Raw genomic sequence first — 8,277 nt, 5'->3', positions numbered from 1 at the left:
AGTGGACAAGGGTTTGAGTGAGAGGTCTAACTGGTGTCTCCAAGTGGACAAGGGTTTGAGTGAGAGGTCTAACTGGTGTCTCCAAGTGGACAAGGGTTTGAGTGAGAGGTCTAACTGGTGTCTCCAAGTGGACAAGGGTTTGAGTGAGAGGTCTAACTGGTGTCTCCAAGTGGACAAGGGTTTGAGTGAGAGGTCTAACTGGTGTCTCCATGTGGACAAGGGTTTGAGTGAGAGGTCTAACTGGTGTCTCCAAGTGGACAAGGGTTTGAGTGAGAGGTGTAACTGGTGTCTCCAAGTGGACAAGGGTTTGAGTGAGAGGTCTAACTGGTGTTTCCAAGTGGACAAGGGTTTGAGTGAGAGGTCTAACTGGTGTCTCCAAGTGGACAAGGGTTTGAGTGAGAGGTCTAACTGGTGTCTCCAAGTGGACAAGGGTTTGAGTGAGAGGTCTAACTGGTGTCTCCAAGTGGACAAGGGTTTGAGTGAGAGGTGTAACTGGTGTCTCCAAGTGGACAAGGGTTTGAGTGAGAGGTCTAACTGGTGTTTCCAAGTGGACAAGGGTTTGAGTGAGAGGTCTAACTGGTGTCTCCAAGTGGACAAGGGTATGAGTGAGAGGTCTAACTGGTGTTTCCAAGTGGACAAGGGTTTGAGTGAGAGGTCTAACTGGTGTCTCCAAGTGGACAAGGGTTTGAGTGAGAGGTCTAACTGGTGTCTCCAAGTGGACAAGGGTTTGAGTGAGAGGTCTAACTGGTGTCTCCAAGTGGACAAGGGTTTGAGTGAGAGGTCTAACTGGTGTCTCCAAGTGGACAAGGGTTTGAGTGAGAGGTCTAACTGGTGTCTCCAAGTGGACAAGGGTTTGAGTGAGAGGTCTAACTGGTGTCTCCAAGTGGACAAGGGTTTGAGTGAGAGGTCTAACTGGTGTCTCCAAGTGGACAAGGGTTTGAGTGAGAGGTCTAACTGGTGTCTCCAAGTGGACAAGGGTTTGAGTGAGAGGTCTAACTGGTGTCTCCAAGTGGACAAGGGTTTGAGTGAGAGGTCTAACTGGTGTCTCCAAGTGGACAAGGGTTTGAGTGAGAGGTCTAACTGGTGTTTCCAAGTGGACAAGGGTTTGAGTGAGAGGTCCAACTGGTGTTTCCAAGTGGACAAGGGTTTGAGTGAGAGGTGTAACTGGTGTCTCCAAGTGGACAAGGGTTTGAGTGAGAGGTCTAACTGGTGTTTCCAAGTGGACAAGGGTTTGAGTGAGAGGTCTAACTGGTGTCTCCAAGTGGACAAGGGTTTGAGTGAGAGGTCTAACTGGTGTCTCCAAGTGGACAAGGGTTTGAGTGAGAGGTCTAACTGGTGTCTCCAAGTGGACAAGGGTTTGAGTGAGAGGTGTAACTGGTGTCTCCAAGTGGACAAGGGTTTGAGTGAGAGGTCTAACTGGTGTTTCCAAGTGGACAAGGGTTTGAGTGAGAGGTCTAACTGGTGTCTCCAAGTGGACAAGGGTTTGAGTGAGAGGTCTAACTGGTGTTTCCAAGTGGACAAGGGTTTGAGTGAGAGGTCTAACTGGTGTCTCCAAGTGGACAAGGGTTTGAGTGAGAGGTCTAACTGGTGTCTCCAAGTGGACAAGGGTTTGAGTGAGAGGTCTAACTGGTATCTCCAAGTGGACAAGGGTTTGAGTGAGAGGTCTAACTGGTGTCTCCAAGTGGACAAGGGTTTGAGTGAGAGGTCTAACTGGTGTCTCCAAGTGGACAAGGGTTTGAGTGAGAGGTCTAACTGGTGTCTCCAAGTGGACAAGGGTTTGAGTGAGAGGTCTAACTGGTGTCTCCAAGTGGACAAGGGTTTGAGTGAGAGGTCTAACTGGTGTCTCCAAGTGGACAAGGGTTTGAGTGAGAGGTCTAACTGGTGTCTCCAAGTGGACAAGGGTTTGAGTGAGAGGTCTAACTGGTGTCTCCAAGTGGACAAGGGTTTGAGTGAGAGGTCTAACTGGTGTCTCCATGTGGACAAGGGTTTGAGTGAGAGGTCTAACTGGTGTCTCCAAGTGGACAAGGGTTTGAGTGAGAGGTCTAACTGGTGTTTCCAAGTGGACAAGGGTTTGAGTGAGAGGTCTAACTGGTGTCTCCAAGTGGACAAGGGTTTGAGTGAGAGGTCTAACTGGTGTTTCCAAGTGGACAAGGGTTTGAGTGAGAGGTCTAACTGGTGTTTCCAAGTGGACAAGGGTTTGAGTGAGAGGTCTAACTGGTGTCTCCAAGTGGACAAGGGTTTGAGTGAGAGGTCTAACTGGTGTCTCCAAGTGGACACACACCTCTTCAGAGTGTACACAGTTCCTAAGTCATTTCAATGGACGTTTATGAGTCAGAGAAGAGTTGTCATCTATAAAGTGCTTTTGAGGTCTGCTAGCTGTGCCGTTGAGGAAGTAGAGCAAGCGAACTTGTAGTTGTTTTCTTTGGAACACAGCCCTGCATCATCGCCTTTACACAATTACTGTTGTTGTTTACGCAATCACAAAACGGTTCATTATATTTGGAATCTGGGTCAGGTGGGCATAATTTCAAAGCTTGTTCTATTGCCAACATGACTAGTTAAATTATAAAATACGATGTTACAGTGTTTGGCTTTCAGTGGGGCGATAGGTAGCCTAGTGGTTAGAGCGTTGGGCCAGTAACTGAAAGGTTGCTGGATCAAATCCCCGAGCTGATCTGTTGTTCTACCCCTGAACAAGGCAGTTATTCCCTGTTCCTAGGCCGTCATTAAAAATCATTTGTTCCTAACTGACTTTGCCTAGTTAAATAAATGTTCAATAAAAATTCAGAGAAGCAGATGGTAATTTTGGTGGAATGGATTCAGATGTGTATACAATACAACAATACAACAAACAGGCTCATTCTGTTCAGGACAACCCAGGGTATAACGCCATGTCATCTGGTAACTGTACCTCTAACATAGTGATCATAACCGTTGACAACTGTAATGATATGGAAATGTGAGGTACACATTTTGAGGGTGGTTGGCTTTCTTGAATGACGGGCGAAGCTGTATTTATTCTAGTCCTCAATGGCTAATCTGCAAAAAATATATTGAGCCCTCGTAATTTACAACATTTCCTAATTTACAACAACAAGTTGGTTCCATAACATATAATAATGACCCCAAACACGTTCTTTATATAAATCTTTCACATTTACTGGTTACAATATCGTAACCAAATGGTGACCCTCTTGTCAATGGGAATATTTCCAGGCTCTTTAGTATCACAGTACTTATGTAGATATCATTTCAGCTTCAGTGAAGGCAGTGAACATATAAACGTTTAAAAAACATTACCTAGAATGACATTCACTCTCACGGGTGGCCAAAATTAACAAACTGAAAACCACGCCCCCCATTAGGCCACGGCTATATTCTGATCTCTTCTGATAGGCTGCCACCGCTACATTGCACCCACCACTATTTAATGCGAATATCGATTTCATTCAATTAAAAAAAATCACAGGCCAAGTGGCGCAGTGGTCTTAGGCACTGCATCGCAGTGCTAGAGGCTGACCGGGCTGTGCCGCAACCGGCCGTGGCCAGGAGTCCCATAGGACAGAGCACAATTGGCCCAGTGTCGTCCGGGTTATTTGGCTCATCGTACTCTTGCGACTCCTTGTGGTGGGCCGGGTGCCTGCAGGCTGTCCTTGGACGTCAGTTGAACGGTGTTTCCTCTGATACATTGGTGCGGATGGATTTTGGGTTAAGCGGGCAGGTGTTAAGAATTGTGGTTTGACGGGTCATGTTTCGGAGGAAGCATGACTCCACCTTCGCCTCTCCCGAGCCCGTCGGGGAGTTGCAGCGATGAGACAAAATCGAAAAAAGAAGAAAACTGATCTCTCAAATGTGTTATTTGATTTCAGACAAATAGCATAGAACAAGTTGAACGAACCAAAAACCTAATTTTCTATTATACCAATCAGAAAAAGCAATTCAGACGAACAACAGTGTCATCCCACTTTTTACAATGTAGGAGTTAGCATCAGGTCTGGAATCCTTCTTCAGATCAGAATGCTGCAGCCAGGAGTATAGCCTGCTGTTCCTCTGTCATCCCTCCCATCATCCCTCTGTTCCCCCCAGCCGGGGGGTATAGCCTGCTGTTCCTCTGTCATCCCTCCCATCATCCCTCTGTTCCCCCCAGCCGGGAGTATAGCCTGCTGATCCTCTGTCATCCCTCCCATCATCCCTCTGTTCCCCCCAGCCGGGAGTATAGCCTGCTGTTCCTCTGTCATCCCTCCCATCATCCCTCTGTTCCCCCCAGCCGGGAGTATAGCCTGCTGTTCCTCTGTCATCCCTCCCATCATCCTCTTTCCCCCCCAAGCCGGGAGCAAAGCCTGGGGACTGGCACAGAGACTCCACAAGGTCTCGGCGTCTGGGCCAGTAGCTGTTCGTTTCCGCGACAGCTTCCGCCTTCAACTCTACTTCCGCCTCCCTCTCCACCTCCCTTTCCCTCCTGTTCTCCAGGTTGTCAGCGGCCAGAGCGGCGCCCGTCTCCTCCTTCCACAGCCTCTCGTGCTCCAGCTTCAGCTCCTGGTAGCTCCTGGAGAACATGTGGAAGATGGAAGTAGCAGGAAAAGCCATGATGAGAATTCCACTCAGGATGCTGCTCAGCGCTACCACCTGACCCGGGATGCTCCTCGGCACCATGTCTCCGTAGCCCACGGTCGTCATGGAGATGATGGCCCACCAATAGGAAGCTGGGATGCTGCTGAAGCTGTGCTGGGGCGCGGTGGCGGCGTTGGGCGCCAGCTCGCTCTCGGCCAGGTGCACCATGGGAGAGAAGAGGGCCATGCCGACAGTGATGAAGAGCAGGAGGAGGCTGAACTCTTGGGTGCTGCGTTGCATGGTCAGGCCCAGGGTCTGGAGGCCCAGGGAGTGGCGCGCCAGCCGCATCACGTACAAGATACGCAATGCACGCATCAGACGCAGGACCAGACCCAGCTTGTCCAGGTACCCCCTACCTGGGGAACAGAGGTGAAAGTACACAATGTTGCTTAATATGGTAGGTTGTTAACATCCAGAAACAGGTTGACACCTAGCTAGCTATAGCTAACCCCATTATAACACTGTTGTGCCACACTAGCCTAGCTAGCTATAGCTAACCCCATTATAACACTGTTGTGCCACACTAACCTAGCTAGCTATAGCTAACCCCATTATAACACTGCTGTGACACACTAGCCTAGCTAGCTATAGCTAACCCCATTATAGCACTGCTGTGCCACACTAGCCTAGCTAGCTATAGCTAACCCCATTATAGCACTGCTGTGCCACACTAGCCTAGCTAGCTATAGCTAACCCCATTATAACACTGATGTGCCACACTAACCTAGCTAGCTATAGCTAACCCCATTATAGCACTGCTGTGCCACACTAGCCTAGCTAGCTATAGCTAACCCCATTATAACACTGTTGTGCTACACTAACCTAGCTAGCTATAGCTAACCCCATTATAGCACTGCTGTGCCACACTAGCCTAGCTAGCTATAGCTAACCCCATTATAGCACTGTTGTGCCACACTAACCTAGTTAGCTATAGCCAACCCCATTATAACACTGTTGTGCCACACTAGCCTAGCTAGCTATAGCTAACCCCATTATAACACTGATGTGCCACACTAACCTAGCTAGCTATAGCTAACCCCATTATAACACTGATGTGCCACACTAACCTAGCTAGCTATAGCTAACCCCATTATAACACTGTTGTGCCACACTAACCTAGCTAGCTATAGCCAACCCCATTATAACACTGCTGTGCCACACTAGCCTAGCTAGCTATAGCTAACCCCGTTATAACACTGTTGTGCTACACTAACCTAGCTAGCTATAGCTAACCCCATTATAGCACTGATGTGCCACACTAACCTAGCTAGCTATAGCTAACCCCATTATAACACTGTTGTCCTAGGTTTTGGCCTTTCTAGGGAGTTTTTCCTAGCCACCGTGCTTCTACACCTGCATTGCTTGCTATTTGGGGTTTTAGGCTGGGTTTCTGTACAGCACTTTGAGATATCAGCTGATGTACGAAGGGCTATATAAATTAATTTGATTTGATTTGATTTACACTAGCCTAGCTAGCTATAGCTAACCCCATTATAGCACTGATGTGCCACACTAACCTAGCTAGCTATAGCTAACCCCATTATAGCACTGATGTGCCACACTAACCTAGCTAGCTATAGCTAACCCCATTATAACACTGTTGTGCTACACTAACCTAGCTAACCCCATTATAACACTGTTGTGCTACACTAGCCTAGCCTAGCAAGTGTAGCATGTGATAATGACTTATGTTTGTTCCACCAAATTCTAGTTTGGATCGAGCATGGAGGAACCGCAGCGTGAACTCCAAGGAGAACCAGGCTACGCACACCGTCTCCACAACAAACATGTGACGGCACTTCTGGGAACACTCGCCCTGGAGACGGAGAGGGGGGAGGGCAGAGTGGGGGGAGGGCAGAGAGGGAGGATGGCAGAGAGGGGGGAGGGCAGAGAGGGAGGATGGCAGAGAGGGGGAGGGCAGAGAGGGGGAGGGCAGAGAGGGGGGAGGGCAGAGAGGGAGGAGGGCAGAGAGGGAAGGGGGAGAGAGAGAGAGAGAGAGAGGGAGAGAGGGAGAGAGAGAGAGAGAGAGAGAGAGAGAGAGAGAGAGAGAGAGAGAGCGAGAGAGAGATAGAGAGCGAGAGGGGGAGAAGAAAGATAAATAAATAATCTAGATGAAGATGGAGAGAGTGGTTGTGATGGGGGAAAGACCTGGAGACTGAAACAAACTACAGTTGCCTAGAAATGTACCTTTCCCCCCCCAACAAAGCTTGGGTTAACTATTGATGGGGAGCAATCTTTACAATCTAAACGGTTGAAAGAAGGACATTGCATATTTGAGTAGGTTCCTTGCACCCCAAGACTTGTATTAGCTCCCCCAAGCTAACCCCTAGGCTTTTAGCTCAGCGGTTATGTTCCTCTCACCTTGCTCTCCTCTTGGCGTAGATCAGGCATGGTGCTGATACAGAGGCTGACGACTGTCACAGCTACCATGATCACAGAGAAGCAGGCAAACATCTTCCCTGCCAAGCCAGAGTGGGGGTTCTCCACCACCTCTCTCAACCTGTGGAAGAGAGTTAGAAAAATCATATATATATATTTTTTTTTACCCTTTTTTTGTTGGAGATCTTGTTTCCAGATCCTGTTGTCTTAGAAATTCACGAGGACATAACGTAAAGTTATGAATATAACTACTGTTCTCTGAAGGAAGGACACAGCTATTGGGATCATGCTCGCGAGATCAGTGCTTAGGGCATCGACTGATAGGTAACTGTGTTACGTCTTCTCAGTTTGTCTCCTCAACAAACAACAAGAGAAAGAAAGCCCTCTGTGTCCCTGGTCAGTCTTTGAGCATGTGACCACTGTTACTTGGGTGCTGAGTGAAGATGCTGATCTTGTGTCAGTTTAGCATTTTCACCAGTAATGGTTAAGGTTAGGATTGGAGGAGGGGAAGCTGATCCAAGATCAGTGTTTAACTGTTTCCACCTGCTCATCAGCCTGCGGTAACCCGTCTCCGTCTCAGCCAACAGGGGAAGCCTCTGTAACTTCATCCTCCGCTGTCTCCAGTCCTCCTCCTTACGCTCACGCTCCGCCACCTCAATCAAAATCACAGTCAAGAGCACGGTCAAGAACACAATCGAGAGCACAGCCTAAATCGCAGCCAAGATCACATTCAAAATCACAGTCAAGAGCACGGTCAAGATCACAATCAAGAGCACAGCCTAAATCGCAGCCAAGATCACATTCAAAATCACAATCAAGATCACAGTTAAGATCACAATCGAAATCGAAATCAAGATCACAATCGAAGTCGCAGTCATGATCGCAATCGAGATCACAATCAAAATCGCGGTCAGTATCACAATCGAAATCACAATCGAAATCGAAATCAAAATCACAATCAAAATCACAGTCAAGCCTTAGTTATAAAGTCAATATCACATAAATGTCCCAATAAATGGAGTCGTCTTCTAGACCAGGTTCCCCTTGAAAAAAAAAGTCAGATAAATGTGAAATAAGCGTTAAATAGATAAACACTTTACAGAAGCAATGTACCTCCTCGACACGTGTCAACATGCGCCGACGGCAGCAGCGTTCCATGTGGGCGGGGTCGACCCCCCAGTAGTCCAGCTCATCGTGCAGTGACACCGCGCACAGCTCCCGCAGGAGGCGGAGCTTCCCGGCCGCCAGGAAGTTCAAGATGACCCGGAACGCTGTGGGGCTCCGGTC

The 8,277-nt window shown here is 48.3% G+C and overlaps 1 pseudogene; it reads right to left on the bottom strand.

Moving 5' to 3' along the window:
• Window positions 1-3,598: 3,598 nt before the first annotated feature.
• Window positions 3,599-8,277, bottom strand: part of LOC135537986 (potassium voltage-gated channel subfamily G member 2-like) — an 11,323-nt pseudogene continuing 6,644 nt past the window's right edge.

Source organism: Oncorhynchus masou, unplaced genomic scaffold (assembly GCF_036934945.1).
Source record: "Oncorhynchus masou masou isolate Uvic2021 unplaced genomic scaffold, UVic_Omas_1.1 unplaced_scaffold_881, whole genome shotgun sequence".
NCBI classification, from domain to species: Eukaryota; Metazoa; Chordata; class Actinopteri; order Salmoniformes; family Salmonidae; genus Oncorhynchus; species Oncorhynchus masou.
This window is presented reverse-complemented; position numbering and strand designations above follow the sequence as displayed.